At 50.8% G+C, this 24,400-nt stretch overlaps 1 protein-coding gene across 3 annotated transcripts in view; it reads left to right on the top strand.

Moving 5' to 3' along the window:
* The window catches only part of LOC140395024 (anoctamin-8-like), a 172,031-nt gene that overhangs the window by 7,617 nt on the left and 140,014 nt on the right, over positions 1 to 24,400 (top strand). Inside the window, exon 1 of one of the 3 annotated variants that reach the window (XM_072482346.1) lies at positions 23,484 to 23,854. The exons of the other annotated variants lie outside the window; for them this stretch is intronic. The gene's annotated coding sequence lies outside the window, so the exon portion shown is untranslated. Of the gene's footprint in view, positions 1 to 23,483; positions 23,855 to 24,400 lie in introns of those variants that run through there. 3 annotated transcript variants of the gene reach the window in all.

The following is a 24,400-nucleotide window of genomic DNA, read 5'->3' on the forward strand; positions in this document are numbered from 1 at the left end:
CTATATGGATGCCACTCTGGGTGTTGCTTTCATTGAACTCAGAGGGTGCCTCTCTTCCATGGGGTTAAGTACTTGGCACATTGTAAATGGGAAGGCACGAGGCTGATAGTGAGATTATGGAGCAGGAACATGCTTCTGAACTTAGGAGTTCTGGAAATGCAGTTGACTTGAACAGTCGTTCAATTCTATTTAACTAAAATACTAATTAATAAAACAGCCACTTCCCACTGAGTAAATAACATGTCTGCTCATTTGTTTTGACTTAACAGAATGATCAGTAAAAGGGTTATTATCAACAGCTCTGGAAATCTTCACAAGACAACTTCCGTTCTGTCTCAAAATCCACTGCTGCGTTTCCATGGAAACAATTTATCGTCACAAGTGTACCATTTGCTTTGACAAATATTTATTGAATTTTGTATTTACCAAAGTCAATGCTGAGTATGGAATATATGCAATGTTAATGCTGCGTATGGATTATTTTTCTACACTGTCCCCATCAAACACTTCGAGGACAGGTACAGCACGCGGTTAGATACAGAGTAAAACTTCTTCTATTCTGTCCCCGTCAGACACTCCCAGGACAGGTACAGCAAACGGTTAGATACAGAGTAAAGCTCTCACTACACTGTCCCCATCAAACACTCCCAGGACAGATACAGCACGGGGTTAGATACAGAGTAAAGCTCCCTCTACACTGTTCCCATCAAACACTCCCAGGACATGTACAGCATGGGGTTAGATACAGAGTAAAGCTCCCTCTATTCTGTCCCCATCAAACACTCCCAGGACATGTACAGCAGACGGTTAGATACAGAGCAAAGCTCCCTCTACACTGTCCCCATCAAACACTCCCAGGACAGGTACAGCACAGGGTTAGATACAGAGTAAAGCTCTCTCTACACTGTCCTCATAAAACACACCCAGGACAGGTACAGCACAGGGTTAGATACAGAGTAAAGCTCCCTCTACACTGTCCCCATCAAACACTCCCAGGACAGGTACAGCACGGGGTTAGATACAGAGCAAAGCTCCCTCTACACTGTCCACATCAAACACTCCCAGGACAGGTGCAGCACGGGGTTAGATACAGAGTAAACTCCCTCTACACTGTCTCCATCAAACACTCCCAGGACAGGTACAGCACGGGGTTAGATACAGAGTAAAGCTCCCTCTACACTGTCCCCATCAAACACTCTCAGGACAGGTGCAGCATGGGGTTAGATACAGAGTAAAGCTCCCTCTACACTGTCCCCATCAAACACTCCCAGGACAGGTACAGCACGGGGTTAGATACAGAGTAAAGCTCCCTCTACACTGTCCCCATCAAACACTCCCAGGACAGGTACAGCACGGGGTTAGATACAGAGTAAAGCTCCCTCTACACTGTCCCCATCAAACACTCCCAGGACAGGTACAGCACGGGGTTAGATACAGAGCAAAGCTCCCTCTACACTGTCCCCATCAAACACTCCCAGGACAGAATGAAGAATGTCCCACCAGTATGCCTCAACCCCAACATGATTTGTCCATCTCCTAATGCACCAGTGCAACAATTTTACTCTCCACACGAGCTGACCTGTGATCTCTAAATGAGAATGGCAACTTTCTGCTGAATGATGAAGAATGAGTTTGAAAGTGCTGAATCATGTCTGTCTCCCTGTGTTGATTGTGGTAGCAGTAACACCAAACACCTCCAGGCACTTCCACTCCCTTCATAAAGTGGCATCACCCCAATGCTATTGAATTCTGGAATGTTCCGTGCAACACAATGCCTTTGGGTTAGGGAGGGCAAAAAGTCAGTCGCTATCCTGCCCGTCGAGAATGCACACACAGCTGGGTAATTAATCGGCCCTTGCTGGAAAGCTTCAACAGCCCAGTGCTGTATCTGACCTGGGAGTGTTTGATGGGGACTCGGGGTCCTAGTGTGGAGGTATGTCGAAAAAGACCACAACTAAGAAGAAGTCTGTGGTTGGAAATTCCTCAACCGTCCCGGAGGCTTCGCATCGAACCTCAGTAGGGAAGGTGGCGACGGGAGCCCCCGCAGTTGCAGCCGCCCCGATCACAGTGGATATGCTAACTGGAGTGCTGACTACGCGGTTTGGAAAGCAGTCTGAAAAATATTTTGAGAGACCGGTAGCATAGTGCTTAGCACTGTTGCTTCACAGCACCAGGGTCCCAGGTTCGATTCCCGGCTTGCGTCACTACTGTCCGAAGTCGGCACATTCTCCCCGTGTCTGCGTGGGGTTTCCTCCGGGTGCTCCGGTTTCCTCCCACAAGTCCTGAAAGACGTGCTGTTAGGTGAATTCGATATTTTGAATTCTCGCTCAGTGTACCCGAACAGATGCCGGAATGAGGCGACTAGGGGCTTTTCATAGTAACTTCATTGCAGCGTTAATGTAAGCCTACTTGTGACACTAATAAAGATTATTATAAAGTGTGCGGGTCGATATTCTGGGTAAACTGATTGAGAAGATGCTGGGTCTTGTCCGTGAGAAATTGGAGAGGACTTTAGAAGCTGTGAAGGAACATGGTGAGGTGTTGAACGTGGTGGAAGAGGCTTTGTCAAGACACAGCGACCAAATCGCCTCATTGGAGGCTGACATCTCGCTGGTGGCGGAGAAGAATAAGAGTCTGAGGGCAAAGTGGATGACCTTGAGAATCGGTCGAGGAGACAAAACCTCAGGGTCATGGAGTTGCCGGAGGGTGTGGAGGGTCTGAATTCAACTGCGTACTTCCCACAGATGTTTTGTAAGATGGTGGGGCGGGTGTACTGGCGACCCCTCCAGAGTTGGATGGGGCCCATCGAACACTGGCAGAAGCCTCGGGCGAATGAGATGCCGCGAGCGGAGATAGTCAGATTCCATAGCCTACAGGAGAAGGATCGAGTACTGAAGTGGGCCAAGGGGAATTGTGACCTCAAATGGGAAGCAAGCCACGTTAGAATATATCAGGATGCTGGTGAGAAGCTGGCGAAGAAGCGGGCGGCCTTTAATCAGGCCAAAGCGGCTTTATAGTAGAGTGGAGTGAGGTTTGGAGTGGTGTACCCGGCCAAGCTGTGTGTGTCACCTTTGATACCGCGGAGGAGGCAGAAGTTTTTGTTTCGAGCATGGACAGGGGTCGGGTTAAACGGGCTGTGTGTGGACTTGTTATGGTTGTTCATGGGAAGGGGTTTGGGGGTATTTTGCACTTTGTATGTATTTGTTGTTATTTCTTTGTTTTTTGGGTTGCGATGGGGTTGTTTTGCCTAAGTTGTAAGGTGGGGGATGGGAGGCTAACTTTGGAAATATATGGCTCCCGGTGGGGTCATGTTGAATGTTGTTATATGTTTGAATGTTGTTATATGTTTGTAGCCGGGACGGGTAGGGGTGTTTCTTTCTCTTTTCTCAGCCTTGGGGACGGGCTACCTCACCAACATTAAAGTTTTAGCAAGTGAACTGGAGTGAGCCTGCTGGACCAGTTTTGTGGTTTTATGAGCCTAGCGTTTTTGTTTGGGTGGGGGTTGGTTAGGAGGGGGTATTGTTCTTTGGAATGTAGTCAACATGGAGTGGAAGGGGATAAAGAGGGGAGGGATGGGGCACAGGATGTCCCTAGATGCGGACGAGTTGCTCCTTCTTGTTATGGACCCGGTCTCCGCTATGGAGTGATTTAACGAAGCTATTTAGGAGCTTTGGTTCATTTTTGGGCTACAAGCTGAATCTGGAAAATGTCTCCCGGTTAGCCCCCCAGGGAGGGGAGTGTGTTGCCTTTTTGCTTGACCAACTCTAGCTTCAGGTACCTGCGAGTCGGTGGTCCATGATTGGACCCGGCTTTTCATGAATTGATCTTCACAAATCTGGTGGACAAGTTTAAGCCCGATCTGCAAAAGTCCCGGACTTGCTGGGGCTGCAGACGGGAGTGAAGGCAGCTGTCCTTGTCTACGTCTTGCTGATCGTGCGGAGGCGTGTTCTTTTGGGGTGGAGGTCTTCTACTCCGCCCAGCGCCTCAGCATGGTTGGATGACGTAACGGAATTGTTGTACCTGGAGACAGTTAAGTACACCATTAGAGGGTCGGTTGAAGGGTTCTCCCAGAGATGGCAGCAATCCGTTACCTACTTTAAGTATTTAGTCACCGTCAGTTGTTGGGGGTGGGGAGGGTTAGTTTATTTTATTTGTTTTTTCGGTTGTCTTTTTTTAATATTGGTGGAAGGGATGGGCTTGATTAGTCGGGGGTTTTGTTATGTTGTTTTCTGTGTATCAGCTGCTGTGGTAATATGGGTTTTGTTGTAAGATTTATTGTAAAATTGTAAAATCTTCAATAAAAATCGCTTTTCTTAAGGGCAGCGCGGTGGCGCAGTGGGTTAGCCCTGCGGCCTCACGGCGCTGAGGTCCCAGGTTCGATCCCGGCTCTGGGTCACTGTCCGTGTGGAGTTTGCACATTCTCCCCGTGTTTGCGTGGGCTTCGCCCCCAGAACCGAAAAGATGTGCAGGGTGGGTGGATTGGCCAAGCTTAATTGGAAAAAATGAATTGGGTACTCTAAATTTAAATAAAAATCACTTTTTAAAAAACTTGGCAGATGGAATATAATGCAGAAAAATGTGACGCTGTGCACTTTGGTAGGAAGAATAAAGGAGCTGAATATTATTTAAATGGAGAAAGACTGCAGAAAGCTGCAGCACAGAGGGATTAGGGGGCCCTCGTGCATAAATCACAAAAAGCTAGCACACAAGTTCAGCAGGTAATAGGGAAGCCAAATGGAATGTTGGCCTTTATTTCACAGGGAATGGAGAATAACAATAGGGATGTCCTGCTAAAACTATACAAGGCAATAGTTAGACCACACCTGGCATACTGTGAATAGTTTTGGTCCCCTTATCTAAGGAAAATTATACTACCATTGGAGGCAGTCCAGAGAAGGTTGATCCCAGTATGGAGAGAATTTTTTTGAAGAGAGGTTGAGTAGGTTGGGCTGTACTCATTGGAGTTACGGAGAATGAGAGGTGACTTTATTGAGACTGGGGGCGTGATCAAATGACCACGCTGCAGCAGAAAAGCAGCTCGCCATGGCGCGGTATCTGCCGATACCGATAAAAGCCAGGCGATCCCGCTCCCGGGGTCTACCCAGCTCGCAACACCTCGCGATCTCACGAGACGTTGCAATGTAAATCGCACCCACAATGGGTCTCCCAGGGGATCGGAGGCCCCCAGCTGCATGCCCTTTGGGCAGGGTGGTGCCCTGGCATTCCTGGTGCCCCCTGAGCATGCTGGCAATGCCAGCCCGGCACCGTGGCAGTGTCACCTGGGTGCCAGCCTGGCACTGCCAAGGTGCCCATCCGGCACTGCCAGCTGACATGGACACTGCCAAGCTGGCATTTTTTGCCTGCGTGATTGGTCCGGGTTTGCCATGTGTGGGTGTTGCAGGGGGGGGGGGGGGGGTGACCGGCGGAGCTCCCCACTGTACAAAACGGGGCTATGTGCGGCCTCGTGTGCATGTTTCCTGTTCAGGTCCCTTATGCAATGCGGGTCGTGTTGAATAGCCATGTCCCTCTTGACGCTGTGAGTGCTGGGAACCACAAGGCTAAACGTGTTCACTAGGGGTCTTTGTTCCTTTTTGGGAGCATCATGCCCAGGATTCTCATGGTGCTTGACAGGCTAGATGCTGAGAAGATGTTTCCTCTTGTGGGAGAGTCTAGGACCAGAGGACGTAATCTCAGAGTAAGCAGGCGCCTATTTAAGACAGAGATGAGGAGGAACCGCTTCTCTCCGAGGGTAGTGACTCTGTGGAATTCTTTACCGCAGTGAGCTGTAGAGGCTGGGTCAACAAGTATGTTCAAAGCTGAGCGAGACAGATTTTTAACCAGTAAAGGAATCAAGGGTTATGGGGATAAGTCGGGAAAGTGCAGTTGAGGATTGTCAGATCCGTCATGATCTCATGAAATGGCGGAGCAGACTCGATGGGCCGAATGGCCTACTTCTGCTTCTCGGCTTTTAGTCTTATGGTCCTCGGATTGTTTGATGGGACAGTGTAGAGGGAGCTTTACTCTGTATCTAACCCCGTGCTGTACCTGTCCTGGGAGTGTTTGATGGGACAGTGTAGAGGGAGCTTTACTCTTTATCTAACCCTGTGCTGTACCTGTCCTGGGAGTGTTTGATGGGGACAGTGTAGAGGGAGCTTTACTCTGTATCTAACCCCGTGCTGTACCTGTCCTGGGAGTGTTTGATGGTAACAGTGCAGAGGGAGCTTTACTCTGTATCTAACCGCGTGCCGCACCTGTCCTGGGAGTGTTTGCTGGGACAGTGTAGAGGAAGCTTTACTCTGTATATAACCCTTTGCTGTACCTGACCTGGGAGTGTTTGATGGGGACAGTGTAGAGGGAGTTTTACTCTGTATCTAACCCCGTGCTGTACATGTCCTGGGAATGTTTGACGGGGACAGTGTAGAAGGAGTTTTATTCTGTATCTAACCCCGTGCTGTACCTGTCCTGGGAGTGTTTGATGGGGACAGTGTAGAGGGAGCTTTACTCTGTATCTAACCCCGTGCTGTACCTGTCCTGGGAGTGTTTGATGGGGACAGTGTAGAGGGAGCTTTACTCTGTATCTAACCCCGTGCTGTACCTGTCCTGGGAGTGTTTGATGGGGACAGTGTGGAGGGAGCTTTACTCTGTATCTAACCCCATGCTGTACATGTCCTGGGAGTGTTTGCTGGGACAGTGTAGAGGAAGCTTTACTCTGTATCTAACCCTTTGCTGTACCTGACCTGGGAGTGTTTGATGGGGACAGTGTAGAGGGAGTTTTACTCTGTATCTAATCCCGTGCTGTACATGTCCTGGGAATGTTTGACGGGGACAGTGTAGAAGGAGTTTTATTCTGTATCTAACCCCGTGCTGTACCTGTCCTGGGAGTGTTTGATGGGGACAGTGTAGAGGGAGCTTTACTCTGTATCTAACCCCGTGCTGTACCTGTCCTGGGAGTGTTTGATGGGGACAGTGTAGAGGGAGCTTTACTCTGTATCTAACCCCGTGCTGTACCTGTCCTGGGAGTGTTTGATGGGGACAGTGTAGAGGGAGCTTTACTCTGTATCTAACCCCGTGCTGTACCCGTCCTGGGAGTGTTTGATGGGGACAGTGTAGAGGGTGTTTTACTCTGTATCTAACTCCGTGCTGCCGTGCTGTACCTGTCATAGAATCATCGAATGTACAATGCAGAAGGAGGCCATTTGGCCCATCGAGTGTACACCGGCCCCTGAAAGAGTAATTTACTGAGGCCCACACCTCCACCCTATCCCTGTAATCCAGTAACCCCACCTAACGTTTAGACACTAAGGGCAATTTAGCTTGACCAATCCACCTAACCCGCACATCTTTGGACTGTGGGAGGAAACCGGAGAACCCGGTGGAAACCCACGCAGATGTGGGGAGAACGTGTAGACTCCGCACAGACAGTGACCCAAGCCGGGAATTGAACACGGGTCTCTGGCGCTATGAAGCAACTGTGCCAACCACTGTGCCACCGTGCCTGTCCTCGGAGTGTTTGATGGGATGGTGTAGAGGAAGATGTACGCTGTATTTTACCCCATGCTGTACCTGCCTTGGGATTAAATTGTTTCAATGGCAGGAGTAGTGGGGAATCATTCTGTCTGGTGGGACAGTTCCCCCTCCTCTTTGAGAGTGGTTGGGGCAAAAGTTTGCATTAAGATATACTTAAGCATTTGTTATTGTCACCAATACAACAAAGGGTGTTGATTGAAACTGTAGTGCATCGTCTCTCTCCAGTGAGTGTGAAGCATTTGCTGTCCACTGTTCAAAGATAAGCAAGGGCGTTCTCCCTCTTGTCCTCACCAATACTTATCTGTTAACCAACAATGAAAAACAGATTATCTGGTGATTATCACATCTTGTTTGTGGTATATTTGCTGTTCAGGAATGCCTGTCGCATTTACCCTCACAGCAATGACTGCAAATGAAAAAGGACAGGGTTGCCTGTAAAGTACATTGGTCCATCCTGAGGTTGTGAATTAGAAATTCTGTTGGTTACTTAAAGCCAGGAACAAACACGATCTGATCCGTCTCCCCAGGGTGTCTGTCAGACAACAGAGAGACAATAAATGACTGAGCTCTGGGAATAACTGCACCTCAAATTTCCTGTGGGATTTCCTTTCCCGATAAACATCTCTCATGAAGATATTGCAGCATGCAATTGTATGTGTATGTGTGTATGTTTAATAGTTGTTTTAATACATTCCACATCCTGGAAACAAATTTAACTGCATAACATATTAACATTTAAGGGAAATGGGTATTTAACAACAATACAACGAAGGGTGTTGATTTAAACTGTGATGCATAGGTCATTGTTATTTGTGCTGTTATAACATTGTGTAAAGGATGCACAATGTACTGTGTTGGTTGACCAAAAATTTTCAATAAAATATTTATTAAATAAAAAAACTGTGATGCATCTCCAGTGAGTGTGAAGCATTTGGGGCAGCACGGTAGCATTGTGGATAGCACAATTGCTTCACAGCTCCAGGGTCCCAAGTTCGATTCCGGCTTGGGTCACTGTCTGTGCGGAGTCTGCACATCCTCCCCGTGTGTGCGTGGGTTTCCTCCGGGTGCTCCAGTTTCCTCCCACAGTCCAAAGATGTGCAGGTTAGGTGGATTGGCCATGATAAATTGCCCTTAGTGTCCAAAATTGCCCTTGGGGTTACTGGGTTATGGGGATCGGGTGGAAGTGTTGACCTTGAGTAGGGTGCTCTTTCCAAGAGCCGGTGCAGTCTCGATGGGCCGAATAGCCTCCTTCTGCATTGTAAATTCTATGTTAAAAAACAATTTGTATTTAGATTGCGGGCAGATTCTCTGTTGCCCGACACCGGAATTCAGGCCGGCGCTGGTTTGCGAGTTTCGCCCCCTCCAAACCCGTGTCATCGTGATGCACGCCACGGGCAGTCGCCATGCCATTGGCACCTCATCGGTTGCCCCATTCGCGATGCTCCGCCCCCGATAGGCCGAGTTCCCGACGGCGCGGGACACAGAAATCGTGAACGCGGCGTGGTGGCTGTGGACTGTGTCCAGCGCCGCTACATTTAGCCGCTGGCTGGGGGTGCTTCAGCGAGGGGTGGGGGAACTGGTGGGGGTTGTCCTGGGTGGGCTGTGGGGTCCGCGCATAGTCGGCGCTATGTTGCACGACGCGACTGCTGCGAGGTCGTCAGCCATGCGCAGGCGCAGCCCTGAACTCTGCTATTCTCCGGCCGGTTTCGGTACGAGAGACGGAAATTTTGGTCAGCGCCGGTGCTAGCCACGCACCGGTACTGGAATCAGTGAGGGGTTCGCTCCGATTTTTTACACGTAGACCTCCCGCTGACTCTCCATTCAAGCCGCGACTTAGCCGCAGGAACGGAGAATCCTGCCCAACATCTTTAATGTCAGTGAAACTGCCAAAACGCGTCAAATGTGTGAGATCAAACTAAATTTGTACCTGAGCCAGACAAGGCGATATTAGATCAGATAACCAAAGGTTTAGTCGAAGAGCTAAGTTCAGAGCAGTGTTTTAATAGAAGAAAGCAAGGAGGAGAGGCTGAGAGTTTGAGGAAGGGAACTGTAGAGTTTCGGACAGCTGAAGGCATGGTCTTCTGATGGAAAGACGTAAATCAGAGACTGGAATTGGAGGTGCACAGAGATCTTGAAGAGTTGTCGGAAGAGATTCTAGAGGTCCGGAGGGAGAAGAGCATGGTGGGATTTGTGAATAAGGATGCGAATGTTAAACCTTTTATGCCTGCAGAGTGCCATTGAATTGGAGGTGGCTGAATTCACGTTTAATTAATTTCTTTGCCTTTTTAAAAATAAATTTAGAGTACCCAATTTTTTTCCCAATTAAGGGGCAATTTTAGTGCGGCCAATCCACCTACCCTGCACATCTTTGGGTTGTGGGGGTGAGACCCACACAGTCACGGGGAGAATGTGCAAACTCCACACGGATAGTGACCCGGGGCCAGGATCGAACCCGGGACCTCGGCGCTGTGAGGCAGCAGTGCTAACCATTGCGCCACCGTGCTGGCCTGTATCAAAGATTTTTAATAATGTTTTTAAAAGTACATTACAAAACATTTTGACTTGAAAGTTACAGGAAGCCCAGCACAGTAGCATAGTGATTAGCACAATTGCTTCACAGCTCCAGGGCCTCAGTTCGATTCCCGGCTTGGGTCACTGTCTGTGCGGAGTCTGCACGTTCTCCCCGTGTGTGCGTGGGTTTCCTCCGGGTGCTCCGGTTTCCTCCCACAGTCCAAAGATGGGCAGGTTAGGTGGACTGGTCATGCTAAATTGCCCTTAGTGTCCAAAATTGCCCTTAGTGTTGGGTGGGGTAACTGGGTTATGGGGATAGGGTGGAGGTGTGCGGTTGGGAAGGGTGCTCTTTCCAAGAGCCGGTGCAGACTCGATGGGCCGAATGGCCTCCTTCTGCACTGTAAAATCTATGAATCACTCGGGAATGCCTGAATACAAGTGTAATGATTTTGACATCTGCTATGTACACTTCATGTCAGGCAGACAGCTTAGGGGTGAAACATTTCAAATTGCATCAACTTTCACAACTTCCCAGCTGTCCAGAACAGAGGAGACATGACCTTAAAATGAGAGCCAGGCCAGTCAGGGGAGATGTCAGGAAACACGGGCGAAATTCTCCCCCAACGGCGCGATGTCCGCCGACTGGCGCCAAAAACGGCGCCAATCAGACGGGCATCGCACCGGCCCAAAGGTGCGGAATGCTCCGCATCTTTGGGGGCCGAGCCCCAACATTGAGGGGCTAGGCCGGCGGCGGAGGGATTTCCGCCCCGCCAGATGGCGGAAATGGCGTTTGGTGCCCCGCCAGCTGGCGCGGAAATGCGGCGCATGCGTGGGAGTGTCAGCGGCCGCCGGCAGTTTCCCGCGCATGCGCAGTGGGGAGAGTCTCTTCCGCCTCCGCCATGGTGGAGGCCGTGGCGGAGGCGGAATGGAAAGAGGGCCCCCACGGCACAGGCCCGCCCGCGGATCGGTGGGCCCCAATCGCGGGCCAGGCCACCATGGGGGCACCCCCCCGGGGCCAGATCGCCCCACGTCCCCCCCAGGACCCCGGAGCCCGCCCGCGCCGCCTTGTCCCGCCGGTAAATACCAGCTTAGATTTACACCGGCGGGACAGGCAATTTCTGGGCGGGACTCCGGAGAATTGAGCGGGGGGTCCCGCCAACCGGCACGGCCCGCTTCCCACCCCCGCCCAATCTCCGGTACCGGAGACTTCGGCGGGGTCGGGGGCGGGATTCACGGCGGCCAACGGCCATTCTCCGACCCGGCGGGGGGTCGGAGAATGACACCCCTGATCTTTACACGAAGGGTAGTGGAGATTTGCAACTCTATCTTCCGAAACGCTGGGGGACAGTTAACAATTTCAGCACTGAGAGAGAAAGTTGTTTTGGTTTGATTTGATTTATTGTTACATGTACCGAAGTACAGTGAAAAGTATTTTTCTGTGGCCAAGGGAACATACAGAGTATGTACATAGTAGACAAAAAAGAATAATCAACAGAGTACATTGATAACTGGTACATCGACCAACAGTGATTGGTTACAGTGCGGAACAAGGGGCCAAACAAAGCAAATACATGAGCAAGAGCAGCATAGGGCACCGTGAATAGTGTTCTTACAGGGCACAGATCAGTCCGAGGGAGAGTCGTTGAGGAGTCTTGTAGCTGTGGGGAAGAAGCTGTTCCTATGTCTGGATGTGCGGGTCTTCAGACTTCTGTACCTTCTGTATGATGGAAGGGTGAGGAAGAAGGCATTGCCTGGGTGGAAGAGATCTCCGATAACGCTGCCTGCCTTCCTGAGGCAGCGGGAGGTGCAGACAGAATCAATGTGGGAGTGGCAAGCTTGTGTGATGCGTTGGGCTGAGTTCACCACACTCTGCAGTTTCTTGTGATCTTGGACCGAGCAGTTGCCATACCAAGGGGTGATGCAGCCGGATGGGGGAGTCAGGGTTATGGAGCCAAGGAGGAGAGATATAGACATAGGGCGCGATTCAGCCACCATGTGCCGGGCGCAACGGGTGAATCCCGCACGAGCCCCAAATCTTGCTCTGCGTCAGGCCGATCTTGAATCATCTTATTCACTCCGTCCGCCACGATCTGGAACACAGCCTCACTTTTTTCTAAATAAATTTAGAGTACCCAATTATTTTTTTTCCAATTAAGGGGCAATTTACCGTGGCCAATCCACCTAACCAGCACATCTTTGTGTTGTGGGGGTGAAACCCACGCAGACACTGGGAGGGGCTCACGTGGCCAATCCACCTTCCCTGCACATCTTTCGGGTTGTGGGGGCGAAACCCACGCAGACACAGGAAGAATGTACAAACTCCACACGGACAGTGACCCAGGGCCGGGGTTCGAACCCGGGTCCTCAGCGCCATGGTCCCAGTGCTAACCACTGCGACACCGTGCTGCCCTCACACCCTCACTTTAGAAATTAGCAGCAGATTACACATTACAAAATGCAACAAACAGCATTGAGATAAATGTCCTGATAATCTGTTTTTAATTATCATAATAATAATCTTTATTATTGTCACAAGTGGGCTTACTTTAACACTGCAATGAAGTTACTGTGAAAAGCCCCTAGTCGCCACACTCCGGTGCCTGTTCGGATGCACAGAGGGAAAATTCAGAAAGTCCAATTCCCCTAACAGCACGTCTTTCGGGACCTGTTGGAGGAAACCGGAGCACCCGGAGGAAACCCACGCAGTCACGAGGAGAACGTGCAGACTCCGCACAGACAGTGACCCAAGCCGGGAATCGAACACGGGTCCCTGGCGCTGTGAAGCAACAGTTCTAACCACTGTGCTACCAAATTATGTTGGTTGAGGGATGAATATTGGCCAGGACATCAGGAAAACCCTCATGCTCATCTTCAAAATAGAGCTACACAATCTTTTATGTTCACCTGTGAGGACAGACGGGTAGCAGTTTAATGTCTAACAGTGCAGCACTCCCAGCAGTACTGGGGGTGTCCATCTGGATTTTGTGCTTAAGCGTTTGCAGTGGGAATCAAACACACAGCCCTCTGATTCATGGCAAACACATGAAAAACATTCAGCCCATCAGACCGTGTACAGTTCACACTGTCACAGCCTCAGCCCCAAGTTTGCTTAGTGTCCTGAGAAAGCTCCAACAGAGGTCCAGGACAGATCGAACTGACCCCACACATAGATACATACTTACATCCCAATTAGGAACTGGGGTAGACCATTCGGCCCCTCGAGCCTGCTCCGCCATTCAATAAGACCATGGTTGATTTGTTTGTAACCTCGACTCCACATTCCCACCTACCTCCGATAACCTTTCACCGCCCCCTCTTGTTTATCAAAAACCTATTTACCTTTGCCTTAAAAATATTCAAAGATTTTGCTTCCGTTGCCTTATGAGGAAGAGCTCCAAAGACTCACGACCCTCCGAGAGAAAATAAATTCTCTTCTTCTCTGTCTGAAATGGGCAACCCCTTCAAAAGGTACTCTGAAGAGAAGGAAATTAAATTGGAAAGCTCAGTTACAGCCCAGATTTTGTAATGGTGAGCCTACTGTACTCACCGTTATTAGTGCTTAAATAATGCGGCGACTTGAAGAGGCTATACCTGAAGTTGTAAATTGCCAAATATTGCTGGATGATTTGCATCGTTCTGTCATCGGGCTTGTAAAAACGGCAGCTTTGCCTCAACCTCCCTCTGAGTGTCAAAATAATTGCTGCCTTTGCACATTACCCCATAAACCCACCACCAAAAGTTAGGGCTGGTAATTAACAGTGTAAGGACGTTTTTAAGATGAAATTTACAATCCTGCAATGTCACTCAACCTCTCCGGCCCAGAAAATGAACAATTGTGAAACTGTGAAGTCTCAAGCCAGCCACTAGTAAATTGATGTTAGCAGTTTTTTAAATGTAATCTTTTCTGTCTCATTTTTCCCCCCCCCTCTCTTGGTCTAATGTTTCTGTTCCTCTCGTTCTTATTGGACTCTAATTCATCTATTTTCTTCTCCATTCCCTCTCTGCTTCTTTCTCAATCCTTAACTCTCATTGGTTACACAGAATCATAGAATTTACAGTGCAGAAGGAGGCCATTTGGCCCATCGAGTCTGCACCGGCTCTTGGAATTAGCACCCCACTTAAGCCCACACCCGTAACCTAGTAACCCTACCGTAACCGTTTTGGGCACTAAGGACAATTTAGCATGGCCAATCCACCTAACCTGCACATCTTTGGACTGTGGGAGGAAACCGGAGCACCCGGAGGAAACCCACGCACACACTGGGAGAACGTGCAGACTCCGCACAGACAGTGACCCAAGCCGGGAATCGAACCTGGGACCCTGGAGCTGTGAAGCAACTATGCTAACCACTGTGCTACCGTGCTGCCCTATGGAGATGGACTGCTTGTCCTGCTGTTCACTGAGGTCATAGAGTGCCATTTGTCCTTGAACTTGAAGCAATTTTCAGGACAAGTGCTTTTTTGAGCTGGAGGGTGAGGGAACAAGACCAACTTAATGGAGCACACCATAAACTTTCACACTCCAGCAAATGCTGGTCCATGTTCATCAGCCTTGGCATGATGTACAATCATGTTACAGTGGTGACTGGAGCACAATTTCATCCCCTCTTAAGTTATTAGTCGGCAGCCTGGTGCACTGTTAACCCACACTGAGGTTAACTGACTCATTCAGTTGAGCGTAGAGGGTGGCCCTTTAGTAGTCCTGTGAAATTGTTTGTAGTTTTGTTATGCTCTCTCTCTCATTGTGGCCTCTGCTTTGTCACTTTAACTGCGGGTGACTAATACTCATGGTCCTCATCAGATTATCTAATCCGTATTGTGTTAACTGTCGAATGATGGAGTACTTGGTAAAGTAGTCAACAACGATGATGGAGTGCGTACCTTCCAAATCTTTAGCACTGCTGCCTCACGGCGCCATGGACCTGGGTTCAATCCCAGACCCGGGTCACTGTCCGTGTGGAGTTTGCACATTCTCCCCATGTCTGCGTGGGTCTCACCCACTTGGTCAACTGGGTCAGCTTTCCAATGATAGGCATTTCCACTCATGGTTTAAATGATTCTGACTCTTGCTGGAGCTTCTCTATTTTCTCAATTGTTCCTCCCTTCTCCTCCTCGATTCACGATGACTGTCATCAAAAACTTTAACTTTGTCACCAATGTAGAGGCTCGAAACATACACTGGAGACTTCCAGTGGTTACTAAAAGGGGTTTATTGATAAAACACAAAGGCAGTTAGATAACAAGCACAGAAGACAACACAACAGATCTGAACACCTCAGCTCCCAGATCCACTCTACCCGGGGTCCTGCTCCCAGGGCCCCGTGCAAACTCCCCATTGGCCGGGGTTCGATTGACCCTGAGCCAGTCACGAGGTCAGTGGAGCTCGTCCTCTTAAAGGCGCCACGCTATCACACCTTCCCCCTTCACAAAGTCAAACCTAAATCTGGCGTGTGGAACACAGGATGGGAGGGAGTCAGACACGAAAATGCAACAGGAGATGAAATGTCTCATTTATTCAGGGGCTTTATGTGATAGGTTTAACTGGCTCGAATAATTAATCGACCTAAAGGCAGCAAAGCCAAGGAAAAAAATAAGTGAGAACTTACTCACTTGCATTTCTATAGCACCTGTCACAACTTCAGTAGGTCCCCAAGCACTTCGTTGCCGATGGAATATTTTGGACGCGCAGTCACTGTCGGAAAGCAGGGAGGCGACGGGCTGAAAGACTGCACCTCCGACAGTTCAGCACTCCCTCATCACTGGCAGTGTCAGTCAGGATCTCTGGGGTGGGTCTTAGACTCGCAACCTTGTGACTCACAGGGAAGAGGGTGACTCACTTAGCTCCACATCACAGCAAGGGAGTTAAAGAAATACAAACTATGTTTCAGGTATGACGAAGGGAGGGGGGAGGGGGGAGGGAGGGTCTAGACTGCGGAACAGGAGCAGCCATTCGCATTCACCAATAATCAATAATGTGGGTCACCAGCAAACACAAAGAGATAATCACTGATCATGCCAGTTACAGATTTATTACCTAAATAACTGGAGGTGCTTCCTGTAAAAAACAATAATGTTTTCACAACTGCGCAAACCTGAGCGGAATAGACTTTCATTAGTTGGGGACTCCCACAGTCAAATACCTTTGCTTGCGAGGCCTTGGGGCCATTCCCGTACCAGCCTCCCCGAACAGGCGCCGGAACGTGGCGACTAGGGGCTTTTCACAGTAACTTCATTTGAAGCCTACTTGTGACAATAAGCGATTTTCATTTCATTTTTTTTTCATTTCATTTCATCCCAGGATTGGGATTGGCCTTATAGAAATGCAAGTGGAAGTTCAAGTCTTGTGTGCTCTCATGCACGTATTTTACACTCTCTCCCTCTGACACATTCTTTCATAATCTCACACACACTTTTCGCACTCTCTTTCACTCACAGTTTTGGTTCCTCCCCCAGTGAAAGGATGATGCTTGTGTAGCCCTTATGTCGTCCCCTATGCACCGACCCATCCCCCAATATGACCTCATTTATGTAACAGTGCTTTCCACCAATCTCACTGTCAACACAAGTATTGACAAGGAACCCATCCTCCTCCATTCCCCAAGCTGTGAGTCCCCAGCGTCAGACAGGGTGAGGAACAGTCAGTACATTGTGCCTCAGGGTATGGCCCAGCCTGTCGCAAACTCTGGTCCATAGCTCATTCTCCCAGCGCGGGGGGAGGGGCTAATCAGTATCCAAGCTATTGACAGAAGGGAGCCAGAATGCACAGGAAGAAATACTTACATTTCTATAGCGCCTTTCATACCCTCAGGAAATCCCAACGTACGTTACAACCAGTGAAGTGCAGTGACTGTTGTAATGTAGGAAACACGGCAGACAATTTGTTCACAGCCAGCTCCCTTAAACAGCGATCTAATAACTACCAGATAATCTGTTTTAATGATGTTGGTTGAGGGGTAAATATTGGCCAGAACTCCCCAGATCTTCTTCGCAATGGGGTTTATGGGATCCTTTGCGTTCACCATGAACGACCAGACAAGGCCTCCATTTAACCTCACCCCAAAGCCAGCACCTCCAACTGTGCAGCATTCCCTTAATCTTGGGAGCACCAGCCAGGAATATTTGCTGAAGTGGCTTGTGTGGGGCTTGACCAATGCCCTCCTGACTCAGAGGTGAGAGGTTGCGAGAGCGCGACCCCGTCACTGAGTCACAAGTGACAACAATCGGTTTATTATTGAAAACTGTTATTTCAGGGAACAATTTGTTTAATCCGACAGCGCACTGGATTAACCTCTTACCTTCTCACTCGGGGCCATTGCAATTGCCAAATGTTAAATCGGAGTGGGAAGGATAGTTTGATGCTCCCATTAATAACTTCAGCAAGTTATTTTTTTTTATTTGTCCGTAGGTTGTGGGGGTCACTGGCTAGGGCAGCATTCATTGCCCATCCCGAATTTCCCTTGTGACGGTGGTGGTGAGCTGCTTTCTTGAGCCGCTGCAGTCCCTGTGGTGTAGGTACACCCACACTGCTGTTAGACAGGGTATTTCAGGATTTTGACCCAGTGACGGTGAATGAACAGCGATATATTTCCAAGGTGGTGTGTGGCTTGGAGGGAGACCAGCAGGTGCTAATACTTAAAGGGGCACTGACCTTGTGATTACATTTCTACTGTGATGATGCTCATTGGTACTGACCTCACAGAAAATACTTTACGCAGAGACGAGGACCCAGGTTAAGTGGGAACGTCCTCAGGTGGTGCTTCACTGAGGGTCTGCTTAAAGCTGCATAGGTCACGTAGAAAGTGTAAAATTTCAAATTAATTCCCGCAATTCACTCAGATCTCTGTGTTCCTCCAATTATAGTCTCCTACACAAATCCAACTCCAATTATTCCTCCATTCGCAGCAATGCCTTCTGAACCACTCTGTTGCTCTCGCTATCTCTCCCTGTGTGTAGTAGTCACCACTGTTGTATATATCACATCCGAGATGTAATGCGGTAAGGCTCCTGTACTACAGGTACGGGGGTAGATCCCTGCCTGCTGGCTCCGCCCAGTAGGCGGAGTATAAATGTGTGTGCTCACCGAGCTGCAGCCATTTTGGCAGCAGCTGCAGGAGGCTACACATCTCTGCTTAATAAAGCCTCAATTACGCTCTACTCTCGCCTCATCGTAATTGATGGTGCATCAATTTATTAAGCAGAGATTGTACAACAATGGACCTCCGCATCAAGCCGGATCGCCTGCAGCTGCACCCTCAGGCAGATAACGCCAAGTCGGCCTTCTCACATTGGCTCGCTTGCTTTGAAGCCTACATTGGATCTGCGACAGAACCACCCTCAGAGGCACAGAAGCTCCAGATCCTGTATACGCGGCTGAGCTCCGATATCTTTCCTCTCATCCGGGGCATGCCTAACTACGCAGAGGCCATGGCGTTACTGAAAGAAAACTACACTCAGCAGACCAACAAGCTCTGCGCCAGGCACCTCCTGTCCACGCGGCATCAACTCCCCGGTGAGTCTGTGGAAGATTTCTGGCGTGCCCTGCACGCCCTGGCGAGGGACTGCGATTGCCAGACAGTTTAGGCCGTTGAACATTCCGAACTCCTAATTAGGGACACTTTCGTTACGGGCATAGGGTAGGCATACATCCGCCAGCGCCTCTTAGAAGGGGCTACCCTCGACCTCACGGCGACCAAGAAACCCGCGATCTCACTAATGGTCGCCTCCCGTAATGGACAAGCGTACGTCCCCGACCGCACGGCGCCCCCCTCCCGGACATCGTGGACCACACCAGCGAACACCCCATCGTGGACCCCACCAGCGACCGCCCCCAGCCAACCCCAAGCCTGCACCGCGCGGCAGCCAGCCAACCCCGGGGGATCCAAGTGCTACTTCTGCGGACAGACAAAGCACCCCCTGCAGCGCTGCCCGGCGCGGAACGCACTCTGCAAGGCCTATGGGAAGAAAGGACATTTCGCTGCTGTGTGCCAGGTCCGCTCGATCGCCGCTGTAACCAGGCCCATTTTACCTGCACCCCCCCACGTGCGACCCATGGGCGGCGCCATTTTTGCCCCCGCAACCCACGTGCGGCCCGTGGGTGCCGCCATCTTGCTTGCCTCAGGCCACGTGCGGCCCGTGGTCACCGCCATCTTCCACCCATCAGGCCTCGTACGGCCCGTGGGTGCCGCCCTCTTTAACGCCGCCCGCCACGTGCGCCCTGTGGGCGCCGCCATCTTTCCCACCTCAGGACCCCTGCCCGTCGGGCACCTCATCGGGCTGCTCATTGCCTGCTGACCAGCCAGGGGCCTTCCAACACCAGCTACAGCTCGCCTCCATCACGATCGACCAGTCCCGGCCGCACAACCTCGGAACCGCGTCGACGACGGTAAAGGTTGATGGGCACAAGACATCATGCCTTCCTGACTCCGGGAGCACAGAGAGCTTCATCCACCCCGATACGGTAAGGCGCTGCTCCCTCACGGTACACCCCATTAACCAGAGAATTGCCCTGGCCTCCGGATCCCACACCGTGGAGATCCGGGGGTTCTGCACCGCCGCCCTCACCATCCAGGGCGTAGAGTTCAGCAACTTCCGGCTCTACGTCCTCTCCAACTTCTGCGCTGCCTTGCTACTCGGCCTGGACTTCCAGTGCAACCTCCAAAGTCTTCCTTAACGTGGTCGACGAATACTCCAGATTCCCCTTCGCCGTCCCTTGCCCCGATATGACGTCTGCCACCGTCATCAAAGCCCTCAACACCATCTTCGCCCTGTTCGGTTTCCCCGCCTACGTCCACAGCGACCGGGGATCCTCCTTTATGAGTGATGAGCTGCATCAGTCCCTGCTCAACAGGGGTATCGCCTCGAGCAGGACGACCAGCTACAACCCTGGTCAAATGGGCAGGTGGAGAGGGAGAATGGGACGGTCTGGAGGGCAGTCCAGCTTGCCCTACGGTCCAAAAATCTCCCGGTCTCCCGCTGGAAGGAGGTCCTCCCCGACGCCCTTCACTCCATCCGATCGCTACTTTGCATTGCGACTAATGCAACCCCCCATGAACGTCTCCTTGCCTTCCCCAGGAAGTCCACCTCCGGGGTTTCGCTCCCAACGTGGCTGGCAGCTCCAGAACCCGTTCTCCTCCGCAAGCACGTGCGGCTCCACAAGGCGGACCCGTTGGTCGAGAGGGTACAGCTACTCCATGCAAACCCACAGTACGCCTACGTAGCGTACCCCAACAGCCACCAAGACACAGTCTCCCTCAGGGACCTGGCACCAGCTGGGTCCCCACCACCCCCCCTGCCCCGGCGCCACCCTTACTCCCCAGCGCATCTCACCACAGCCCCCGCTCCCCTTGGTCCCACCCGGGGATTGAGATGAGGTCTACATGCTCCCGGAGTCACCGGCGACCGAGCCGACGCCTGCATCGCCACCGGGACTGCGGCGCTCACAACGGATGATCAAGGCACCCGATCGGCTGAATTTGTGAACTTTCCCCAAACTGTTAACCTTAAAATGCATGTAAATAGTTTTCCACCACCCCCGCTGGACTCTTTTAACAGGGGGTGAATGTGGTAGTCACCACTGTTGTATATATCACATACGAGATGTAATATCGTATGTACTACAGCTACGGGGGTAGATCCCTGCCTGCTGGCTCCGCCCAGTAGGCGGAGTATAAATGTGTGTGCTCACCGAGCTGCGGCCATTTCGGCAGCAGCTGCAGGAGGCTACACATCTCTGCTTAATAAAGCCTCGATTACACTCTACTCTCGTCTCGTCGTAATTGATGGTGCATCACTATGTCTTTCTGTCTCTGTCTGCTTCCTTCTCTCTGCCTCTCTCTCTCTCTCACTCTCCCTGCCTCTCTCTCTCTGCCTGTCTCTCTCTGCCCATCTCTCTTTCTATCTGTCTCTGTTTCTCTTTCTCTGCTCTCTGTCTCTTTCTTATTGCTTCTGTCTCTCTCTCTCTGTCTTTCTCTCTCTCGCTCCCTCTCTCTCTGCCTCTTTTTCTCTCTCTGCCTCTGCTTCTCTCTCTGCCACTGCCTCTCTCTCTTTCCCACTCTCTGCCTCTTTCTCTGCTTTTCCCTCTCTCTCTCTCTCTCTCTCTTCCTTAAAGACACTCTTAAAAACCTACCAGTTGGACCAAGTTTTTGGTCAGCTGTCTGAATATCTCCAGATGTGACTCAGTCTCAAATTTCTACGTAGAATCTTACATCTCATTCGGCCCATCTATTTGGTGCTGATGTTTCTGCTCCACAGGAGCCAGTCCCATCACCTCTTCCTCTCACCCTATCAACATCTCCTTCTATTCCTTTCTCCCTCGTGTGTTTATCGAGTATCCACACTTTTCACTTCAAACGCTGTGGGAGCGAGTTCCACATTTTCACCACTCTCTCGGTGACAAAGTTTCTCCTGAATTCCTCATGCGATTTATTTGTGATTATATTATGCCTGTAATTTTATTTGATCATACTCCTGTGAACCACTTTGGAATGTTTTACTGTATTAAGGGCTCTGAATAAATACAAGTTGCTGAGGTTGGTCCAGATTGAAGCATCGATTATGGGAGATTCCTATATTTGCTTAATTTATTTATTTTGACCATTTTTCTGTCAGGCAGATTAACAACATACTTGAAATCTGGGATCAGTTGCGGTCTGGGCTCAGCTTGAGTCTGGGATCAGTCTGGATTTGGGTCCAGTCCGGGATTGGGCGTTGACAGGCGTGGGCGGGATTCTCACTCCCCGGGGCCGGGCCGGAGAATCGCCGGGACCATTGGCGCCAGCGAGGTTGGCGCGGCGCCGGTCGGGGGGACGCTCTATGGACCCTCCCCGGCGATTCTCGGCCCGGGATGGGCCAAGCGGCCACGCGAAAAAAGATGAGTCCCACCGGCGGCGTCCACGCCTGCTCTGACCCGGCAGGACCTCGGCATGGACACGTCTGGGGGCGGGGTGTGGGGGGCCCAACCCCGGGAGGGAGGGGGGGGGGGGTCCTCCGCTGTGGCCTGGCCCGCGATCGGGGCCCACCGATCGGCGGGCCCGCCTCTCGGGCAGAGGGCCTCTTTTGTTCCGTGCCGGCCCCCATAGCCCTCCGCGGGGCTGTTGCGTCGGGGCTGGCGCGGAGAAGGCAGCCACTCCGCATGCGCGGCAATCGCGCCGGTCCACTGCTCATGCGCGTATTGGCGCCGGTCCCACTGCAAATGCGCGGACCCCGCGGTGCCCGTTTGACGGCGGGGATCGGCAGCTGGAGCAGCGTGAGTCGCTCCAGTACCGTGCTGGCCCCCTGTAGGGGTCAGAATCGCTGCTCCTGAGGACATGTTGACGCCGTCGAGAATGCAACAGCATTTACGACGGCATCAACACTTAGCCTCAGGATCAGAGAATCCCACCCAGGATTTCTGTCAATCAGCCTCACGGTTTAGCGGGACTCCCTGAAATGCCAGCCCTGTCTCTCTCTGAGTCCTGGTCCCTGCCACCACCCCCCCGTCATTCCCACCACCGCAGCCCCCACATACCAACTCCGAGTTGCCAATCCGCCAGCATTGGCCTGGAGTTCCAGGGATAGAATAATAATCTTTATTGTCACAAGTAGGCTTACATTAACACTGCAATGAAGTTTCTGTGAAAAGCCCCTAGTCGCCATATTCCGGCACCTGTTCAGGTACACAGAGGGAGAATTCACAATGTCCAACTCACCTAACAGCACGTCTTTCGGGACTTGTGGGAGGAAACCGGAGCACCCGGAGGAAACCCACGCAGACACGGGGAGAACGTGCAGTCTCCACACAGACAGTGACCCAAGCCGGGAATCAAACCCGGGTCCCTGGCGCTGTGAAGCAACAGTGCAAACCACTGTGCCACCGTGATTTACGGATGAATTCGTGGGCACTCACTGACTGCGACGAAATTTGGAAAAATTCCATCGGAGGCCATTCATTGAGTCTTTTTTCACATTCTATCACTATTTCCACTAATTGGGGCCGCACAGTGGTGCAGTGGTTAGCACTGCTGCCTCACGGCGCCGAGGTCCTGGGTTCGATCCAGGCCCCGGGTCACATTCTCCCCTTGTCTATGTGGGTCTCACCCCCATAACCCAAAAAGATGTGCAGGGTAGGTGAATTGGCCACTCTAAAATTGCCCCTTAATTGGAAAAAAAGTAATTGGGTACTCTAAATTTATCAAAGCATATATTTCCACTAATTAGTTGTACAAATCTCAGAGAGAAAATCTCTCCCGCAAAGTCAATCCCATTTGATTACTGTTCCCATTCTGGAGTTGCCAGATCACGTGATGAAACCTCCAGGATTACATCCAGCTTGAGTTGGCAACACATTAAAAAATTCTGTACAGAGGAAATCTGAGCCTCGACCAACCTCCACCCCCATCCCTTCCCCACCCCCCTTCGCCTCATCCACTGCCTGGAGTTTAGACAGTACTGAAGCTGCTAAGTCTCAGGGACTGAGGGTAGGGAGCAGATCAATGATCTGCTGTCGATCGCAGGGAATCAATGAGAAGCTGATCCGATTTCTCAGGAGAGAGAGATTGCATTCAATTTCAGCAGCTGATTGACAGATTCATACTTGAGCTCTCCTGATATAAAGAAGAGAGAGAGAGAAATTGGAGCGAGAGAGAGAGAGGGACAGCGACTGGCAGCCTTAAGATGGTCTACAGTGAGGAGCACAGATATTACTGAACAGTGTAAGATCTTTACTCAGTTAACAGCCAAAAATGCGTGGCCAACGGGCCTTTGCTGAGTCTGTTGGTGATGTTAAAAGGAGATTAGACGCAGATGGAAGGCCGGGTCCTGTCCCCGTTATCTTAATCAGGTTTGTGTTTTTATTTTTTCTGGAAAAGATTGTGGTTCCACAGGTACCGGTATCTCAACTGGCCATTTATCATGCATGTGCCTCGCTATTGACTGTCAGTAAACTATTGAACTGCAGAGGGCATCGTGGCTTGGAACAGTCCTGTCCGACCCTGACTGATACACACATACACAGGCATCGTAGCCCCTACACAGACTGGCCATGCTGTCCTACACTGTACGTCATTGTATTGTACTGCACCGCACTGTACCATACTGCCTGACAATATACAACACTGCACTGCACCACACTACTGTACTGCATTGTCCACACAGTATTGCATCGCACGGTATTGACCACAACATACCAGACTGTACCACAACATACGTACCACACTGTACTGAACTGTACTGCACTATACCATCCTTTACCACACTACTGCATTGTTCTGCACTGTATTGTACTGTACCACACCATAAAAACCGTAAGCCATAAAATCCCTACAGTGGAGAAGGAGGCTATTTGACCCATTGAGGCTGCACCGACTCTCTGAAAGAGCATCCTACC

Source organism: Scyliorhinus torazame, chromosome 18 (assembly GCF_047496885.1).
Source record: "Scyliorhinus torazame isolate Kashiwa2021f chromosome 18, sScyTor2.1, whole genome shotgun sequence".
In the NCBI taxonomy this organism is placed as follows: Eukaryota; Metazoa; Chordata; class Chondrichthyes; order Carcharhiniformes; family Scyliorhinidae; genus Scyliorhinus; species Scyliorhinus torazame.